Source organism: Cupressus sempervirens, chromosome 4 (assembly GCF_028749045.1).
Source record: "Cupressus sempervirens isolate cs-2001-9-10 chromosome 4, ASM2874904v1, whole genome shotgun sequence".
NCBI classification, from domain to species: domain Eukaryota; kingdom Viridiplantae; phylum Streptophyta; class Pinopsida; order Cupressales; family Cupressaceae; genus Cupressus; species Cupressus sempervirens.
The window spans coordinates 259404359-259413243 of NC_143121.1; positions in this window are offsets into that span (position 1 = coordinate 259404359).

Below are 8885 nucleotides of genomic sequence, written 5' to 3' on the forward strand. Positions count from 1 at the left end.
ATGTTGTTTGGTGGCCTGTTTTGGCTATCAAAGCCAGAAGTTATATTTTTCACTCTAAGAGACATATTTTGAGACATTCTATTTTCCAGATTCTACTCCAAGCACATCCCATTCAATTTTTTGGTTTTCTGCATTCTGATGGATATCTTGGTTGTTTCAGGTTTGGGGATCGATTTTGTTATTTTAGATAATTTTTCATGGGTTATACTATCTATTATACTTTCCTTATGTCTCTTTTGATCTTTGTTGACATCCTTTTGTAGTATTTTTATAAACGCACTGAGATAAAGTGCCACTCTATTGCAGTTTAGGATCTTAGACATCTTTGTATTTTGTTGTACTTGCACTACATTATAAAGTGCCTTGGGGGTTTTAAGTTGGCCATATTCACCATCTTCCTTTTTTAAGTGAGTGTTCCTTCCACGGCATTAGCCTCATGATGTGTCAATGACACGTGCCAATATAGGTGTTTGTACTTCTTTTGCACTCTCAATGTTCCTAGTTCTTCTTTCTGCATGAGATATTGCATTCAATTTCAGTGTTCATGTCTTACCTCTCAACATTAGAGGGGTATTATGTTGGTTCTATTGCTTTCTTGGTTTGATGGAGTGAGTTATGTATTCAGTATTTGATCTTATGTACTAGGTGATTGCAGTGGTTGGATACCTATGCATTTCAATGAGATGGATCATTTACCATATAGACATTCTTTCATTCCTATTTTTGGAGGCCATGAAGATACCTCTCATCTTTGATTGATCAACTCTTCAGACTTTGTCTTCTCTACCTAGTTATATTATATACATTGGAGGTTCTTTAGATCAACAGTTTGGCAGTGTTTGCAGCTTCATGCTTCAGTGATGTTCTTCATAATCATCCTTTTGTTCATATCTTCTGGAACATTCTTTCCATTTCTTTTTGGAGTAGGGTTTTTTCCATGTGGTTTTCTCTATTTCTCCTCTTTACAGAGATTTGGTTGTGCTTGAATATCTCATCAAGCCTTGTTGCCGAGACCCAAATTTTCTTTCAATAGTAGTTTCTAGGTTTTTAGCTACTCCCTAAGTTTATCTTAAGGGGGGGGTTCTAGAGCAATAAGATATTGCCTTATTAATTAAATCATTTTGATTTAATTATTAACTCACTTATTATCTCTAGTTTACTTAAGCTAAACTTTAGGCATATAATAATTAGTTCTTTTATTAAGTATTATTATGCAACCTAAGTTAGACTTTTTTATGGTTTTGATCTCCTTTATAAGGATGGTCTCTCTTTGAAAATTTCATTTATTCACTTTTTATAATAGCAATCTCTCTTTTTTCTCATCAAGAATGTCTCATCTGTGGATCTGAGAATTCTAACCTCCGTAGTTTTTCCTTCTCTCTTTATGTGACAAGTGTTTGCATGCAAGTGATTCTTGGGAGCTGTGGGGTTGATATTTCATCAACTTCAACAAATTTCATATTGAGGGCCCAATGTTGAATTGGCACCCAAATTGGCTAACCGATCTACCACTCTATTCGCTTTCTATAAGCAACGTGAAACCTTAAAATCATCAAAGTCCAATAATAGCTCCTTGATTTGTCATATACTTGGATCCAGATGCCATGCTTCCATCTTTCCTCTCTTGATGCCATTAATTATGATTTTTGAGTCTCCTTCCAGATGTATATGTTTATATCAAATTTTTGCTTCTAATCCCAAAGCTTCCCTGGTAGCAAAACATTCTGCAGTGTTATTTGTACCATCTTGCAAGCGTTTAGCTATAAATGCAAGTATGTTTCCCTTATGGTCTCTTGCCATGCATCCACACCCTAATACACCTAGGTTTCCCCTTGTCACCCCATCAAAATTAATTTTTACCCATCCCTCCACTTGAGGTATCCATAATGTTGTCTCCCTTTTTGAAATTGGATTAGCCCCAATATGCCCATAAATGGGTTGATACTTGATAGTTGGGAAACTGGATTGTAAATAAGCATCATACATAGTGTATATTGAGTGTAGGGCATTATGTACTGATAATGCAAAGGATATTACATCTGCAATCACCCTTTCAAGCCTCTATCCAAACCTTTGCCAAATGTCATCCTTGTCCTGAAAAATCCTTCTATTCCTCTCTTTCCACAGCTCCCATAGTGTTATAGATAGAATGATCCTCCATGCAGACCTGAAGACTTGTTTGTTCTTCTTTGTTGGCCAGGCTTCCAGCCATCCTTGTAAAGTGGATGATAATGGGCTTGCCCACCTCAATTTTAATTTTACCATGTCCCATGTCTTTTGGGCCAAACTGCAATGGAGAAGAAGATGGTCTATAGTTTCTTCCTCATTTTTACACAAAGGGCATCTAAAAGGACCTTGGAAGCCCATTTTTTGCAATCTCTCTCCTAAGAGAATATTTTCATTGCTTGTTAGCCATGTGAAGGCTCCTACCTTAGGAAGGCATGCACTATCCCAACATAAATTTTGTTCCCATGGCATATGGTTATGAATGCCTTTGAGAATCTAATATCCTAATTTGGCTGTATATTTACCACTCCTGGGGCCGCTCCAAATTAGTTGGTCTCTATTTCCATAAAGAACTAAAATTCTTTCCCTAAGGATCTATTGCAAGCTAAGTTTGTCTACTGTCAAATTTAATTTTGACAACTCTTTCCATTTTCCTTGTGTTACTTTGTCATTGGTCAGAATCTCAATGAAATTTTCAACTTTGTGCCCCCACTACTACCTAGTAGAATTTACCAACTGCTCTAAGACTATTGACTTCTCTATTTGAAAGCCCCCATCCAAAGAGTCCCTCCAAAAATTTGCCAGCTTCCCATCCCCAATTTTCGATGTCAAGTGGTTGGTGATTATAAATATGCACTCCAAATAGGAAGTTCCACACAGTCGAGCCCCAAGGGGGATCTTCCACTGTCAAGATGTGATTATCTTCCATGCTATCAAGGTATTTAGCTTGGAGGATCTTAGCCCATCTTTGGTTACCTGTACTATAGATCTGCCAAACTAGTTTGGCTCTGAGAGCCAAGTTAAGGAAAGATTAGTCCCTGATCCCTACACCCCCCTCCCTCTTGGTTTGCAAACTTTCAACCAAGCCATGAGAGGGACCCTTTCACCTTCATTAGCCCCATTCCAAAGGAATTTCCGCATACTTTGTGCAATTGAAAGAATGATTTTCTTAGGGATTTTAAAGCAAGTCATAAAGTAGATTGGCAAGGCTGATATGACTTCTCTTAGCATTGTGATTCTTCCTGCCAAAGTTAACCATTGTCCCTTCTAGCTCTCCGTATTTTTCCTATAGTCTTCAATCAACTTGTCCCACATGTGCCCTTTGCCTGCCCCACCAAAGAGAGGCGTGCCTAAAAATCTCCTTGGTAATGTGCCAATTCTGACTCCAAAAAACTTTGCAATTGCCCTTTGGGACCCCACTTTGGTGTTGAAAAAATAATTTTTTGATTTCTCCCAATTGACAGATTGCCCTGAAGCCATGTTGTATTCAAGAAAAACTTATTGCATGCATTTTGCCTCTGCCATGGATGCAACCTCAAAGAAACAAGTCATCAACAAACTGAGAGTGGGTAGATGTCTCGATTCTCGAAGTGATCAAAATGCCTTTCCACGATCCTTGGGCCCTTTTCCTTGAAATATATTTTCCAAGGGCTTCTACCAAGATAATAAACAAGAAAGGGGATAGCGGATCTTCTTGACGAATTCATCTATTGGTTCTAAAGAAACCCTGTGGACTTCCATTCACTAGCATTGATGCGCTAAAATCTAAGATCATACTATTGATCCAATTCAACTAGATGTCTTCAAAGTCGAACCTCTATAATACTTCCAAAAGAAAACCCCTATTGACCTTGTCATAAGCTTTCCTGATGTCCAGTTTGAGCATCATTTTTCTTTCCTTACTTTTCTTTGCCAAATGGATTACCTCATGGGCAACTATGATGTCGTCCACAATGCTTCTATTTGGGGTGAAGACACTTTGCTCTGGGGAAATGATAGAATCTAACAACAACTTTAAACTATTTGCAAAAAAAATTGTAATAATTTTATAAACTATATTGCAAAGAAAAATAGGCCAAAGTTCCTCATACCTAGACAGATGTGTTTTCGTAGGGATAAGAGAAATCAGTGTATTGTTGAAGTCTTTCAAAATGAAACTTGCACTTCTTGATTCCTCCACAACTTCCAACAATTCATCCTTTAAAATCTCCCAAAAAAAATGATAGAAAAAGGCCTAGAAACCATCTAGACCTCAAGCCTTCTCACCTCCAAGCCCAAAAAGTACAGCTTTCAATTCATTCATTTTGATTGGTTCCAAAAGCATTTTGGTATCTTCTTCAAAAATAGATCACGGGATAACATTCAAGATCTACTCTTGCACCTTACCCTTATCCATTTGATTCTGGCTCCACAGCTCCTCAAAAAAGATAACAACCTCCTTGTTAACGTTGTTCATATCCTCCAAAAGAAAACCCTGTTGATTCTCAATGGATAGAATCTGATTAACACTTCGTCTAGTCTTCATCGAGCTGATAGGCCAACACTAGGGTAAATAATAATAGAAGAATTAAAAAATTTATGATGAATTTCAGTTGGTTTATACGTGTCACTTCGAGAACATAAGTTTGTGAAAGGTGTCTAAGCAATATGCTATCAAGGGGTGATAGTTGTGAAATGAGGGATTATGAATGCAACTACAACACACAAAATTGAATCTATGAAAAACTCAAGAAATCCTAGCGATAGGAACTATCACTTCCTGGCGACAAGAATGTTAGAAATAAAAATTAAAAACAATGATAATAACAAATGCAACAATTCACAAATCCAGAATAAACAACACTAACACCATGTATTTAAATAATCTAATATAATAATTTACTAATATAAATCTGATATAGATATATTGATTTATCCCTTAATGAAAATATAATAGCAAATTTAGAATATGCTAGTTGTTATTAATAATCTGTATAATAATGAGAAAATGATAATCTATCTTACCCAACTATAGTATTAATCAGATTATAAACATATTAATTTGAACTAACTATTAATTTAATATGAAACCTTATTTTATGGAAAATCAAACATAACAAACTTAAGCTACATTAATCACCAACATATAAAATAACTCACAATATTAATAACCTCACCAAACATTCCAAGAGTAGGCCCTTTCTTTAGTTTGCAAGGTGAGTGAATAGATTGTGTCTTTCTACATTGGATTAATCAACAGAAGTATTATTTCATTCTTTAGCTTTAACAAAGGAAGAATAGTACATTTCAATTTGCATTGGGTTGCTTATATATATGTAGCTATAACAATTTTTTTTACAATCAAATTGATAATACATACCCTACAAATAATAGCTAATGTAACAACACTACCAGAAATTAGCTATGTGCCAAGAGTAGACAAAGTTTTGTTATCATTCTGGCAAGCAACATTGTCTTCATATTCATTGAGCCATGGTTTTGTAGCAGTTTAGAAAATTCTTATTAGCGGGCTCTATTTCTACGTAGACCTTTATTTGCTAGCTACATAAAATAGAAAATGTTGTTACAATAGGAAAAATGACAGTTCATACATTCTGGAGATTTGTTGTATAGTATTGAAGGTATCCATGAGAAGACGAGAGGAAATAATGGTTTTGGTCCTTGCCATGTATGAAGTCCATTGTATATCCAGCACGGGTTTGTAGTGGTTGTAACATAAGAAAATGATAGGACAAAATCGATTGCCAAGTCTCCTATCCAGTTAATATTTGGAAATTCTTCCCAACTATGAGATTTTGTTTCAATTCCTTACACAAACCACGTACAAAATTTCCATGTACAACCAACAAACTAAATAATAGAAAATCGCATAATTTATGTTCCACATTAATCACATATGATGCTTTGGTATGTACTCATAGATAGAAAGTCCATTTAAAAACATATAATTATGTGGAGGCGACAAGAGGATCCATTCTACACATTAGCATAAAGATCAGTCAAAAGCAACCAATAATGAATTTCCCATGTTTTAATCCCGAAACAATATTAAATACTACTTATTTATATTAAACCATATGCAATGTTAAAATGGTAAAATGGAATGAAATGGGATAGAAATAGAATAGGGAAGTGAGTAGGAAAGTGTGTGAAATGGATTAAAATATGGCATTAAATAGGTTGTAATTGGCTCTCATCATGAGCTATGAAAAACTTAGTGTTTCTATCTCCAACCTTAAGCCAATTCTCCCGTGATTTTTGCTTAAATAAGCTTTCATCTCTTTTTAGAACTTCCTGGTACTCACCCAAAAGATCTTGTTCCATTCTAAAGTCAACATCATCCATCCTTGCACTCATCACTTTGTTATTTAAAGCCGCAAGGTCAGCTTCAATACCTGCTCTCTTTTGAAAGATATTCCCAAAATGAGTCTTGTTCCACTCCTTGAGCATGGCCTTGAGATGTTTAAGCTTTGAGAAAAACTGAAAGGCTGCATTACCTTCAATTGGCAGAGCACTAGCCCACTAGTGGAGCACTTTATCAAAAAAACCTTCCTCTCTGAACCACATTAGTTCAAATTTGAAAGGGCACTTGATTAGTATGCCATCATTCTGTACCACCATCGAGACCAGATAATGGTCAGAGCTTGATAATTCCAAAATTCTTCCTTCAAAGACAACCAATAACATCTATCATTTCTCTTGACAAGAAGATTCTATCTAATCTTTAAGCAATGTGAGAGAAGCCTTTCCTTTTGTTTGTCCATGTTTAATGTCCACCTTTTGTAGGTACTTCCCAGAGCATATTGTTTTGTATGAAAAGAAGAAAGTCTTCCTATACAGAACCTAGAGAGCGAACCCCTCCCCTTTTTTTCGCTACAGTCAAAGTGGCATTAAAATCACCTACAATCACCCTAAGCTCATTGCCAAGATAGGTGCAGAAAGCAGAAATCTCCCCCCAAATAGCCTTTTTGTCTTCAATTTTAGTGGGCCCATACACATTAATAAAAGTTAATAGTTTGTGAAGAGAACCTAAAAGCTTGCCAAAATCTTGCCTTCATGATGGGATCTCCCTTTAGAAGTCTTGGATTCTAGAGTATACCAAAACCACCTAAAGCACCAATTGCCTCAACAAAGAACCCAGACCATTTTTGTCTGACTCTAAAAGCCTTCGTAGCCTCCTCTACTTCCATCTTAGTTTCTTGAATACACACAATGTCTACTTTTGCTTAATCAAGCGTCTTTTGTTAGGAGCATTGCATCCATTAACATTCCACATAAGGAATTTCGTAGTCTCCCAGGAGAGACAATGTCCCTCCCAAATCTCAAGCGGGTTTGACCTTGCATATTCCCTACATTTGCTAGTAATTCCAAGTTGTTTTTCCTACCTTTTTTCTTTTGCAACCCTCCTGAATGCTTATTAGCCTTGCATGGTTTGGTGTGTGAATTAGTACATGGCTCTACATTCCCCAGGCCTTCCTCTTATGTCAAGTCTTTGTCTCCAACCACTCAATCTTTGGGATTCCTCCAAGATAAGAGACCTCCCTTTTAGTGGGTGAGGAAAGTGTGTTGATCCCATCCTCAACCTCAGAGGCCTTTAGATTCTCAAAAAATTTGTGTAAAGAAGTCAGATCAATCCCTTCCTCCTCTTCCTGGTTATCCAAATCCTCTTGTTCTTCCATCCTAGCCTCCAAAACCCTTGAAGAATCCTCCTGTGCAACCTTCAACACTTGTTCCCTATCAACATCCTGGCCATCCAAAATAATATTTTTTGTACTTGTAAACATAGGTTCCAACATTTCCTCGTTGGCAACACCTTCATCTACCATTGAGCAAGCCATTTTCAAACCCAAGCCATGATTCGATAGGAGCTCATTTGCCACTTCAACTCAGATAGGTTCTTTGCCTGTTATACCTGAAGAGCCTGGGTCTATTCTTAACTTTAAAGACCCTCGCTCCACTGGTTCCTTTCCTTTTTTGTTAACTTTACATTCTTCCTCTGTGTGGCCCCAAAGCCTGCATAGTTTACATTGGTTGATAGCTTCCTCAACCTCTATCTCTTGCCACCAATAAGTCTTAGCCATTTTGATCTCAATAGCATGAGGGAGTAGAGGATGAGGTTTCCACATAATAAAAATCCTAGTGTACTAGCTAAAATCTTTATGTTCAATGGCTTCATCTGCTTTAATGAAAGAACCTAATCTATCCCCTATCAATTAAAAAATATCGTTGTTCCAGTACTCATGAGGAAGATCATACAACCTAATCCAAATCGACACTTCCTCCACCTTTGCTTGTTTAGGGTTGAAATTAGGAACCTAATCTTTAATGAAGAAACCCACTCTGTCCATCAGAAAGTGACCATTAGACATAACCCTTGTTTTCTCTAGTTTGGACTCCACAATGATTAAAAAGAAACTGTTTGTTAGGGTCTTGATCGTCATTTGCGGTCCCCAGGTATCTGTGATCCATTGATTCATCTTGGCCAAAGTTGGACATCCTCCCCCCCATTTCATAAAGAAAGCCCTTTCTCTCAAAAGAGATACTATGGATTTCCATTCCTCCGAATCAATTCGAATGTTGATCGCCTTATTGTAACTGTTTCTAAGGATTCCTTTGTTAAGTAGACTGCTTTCAACTGCCTATTGACATCCTTTTTGATCCATCTCCCTGTATCTCCTATCCTCCTGACCTTGGGGGGAACATCATCCTTTTGGTGGATTGTACCATTATTTGTGTGCCAATGCTCATCTCTCTGAATCTCCCTATGCCCTTCACGCTTATTAAGCTGAAATCTGGGTGGTCTCCATGGAAACCTAAAGCCTGCATATCAATCTCTGCCCTATTGCACATGGTGCCTTTTGCCGACATCTCAGAACCCT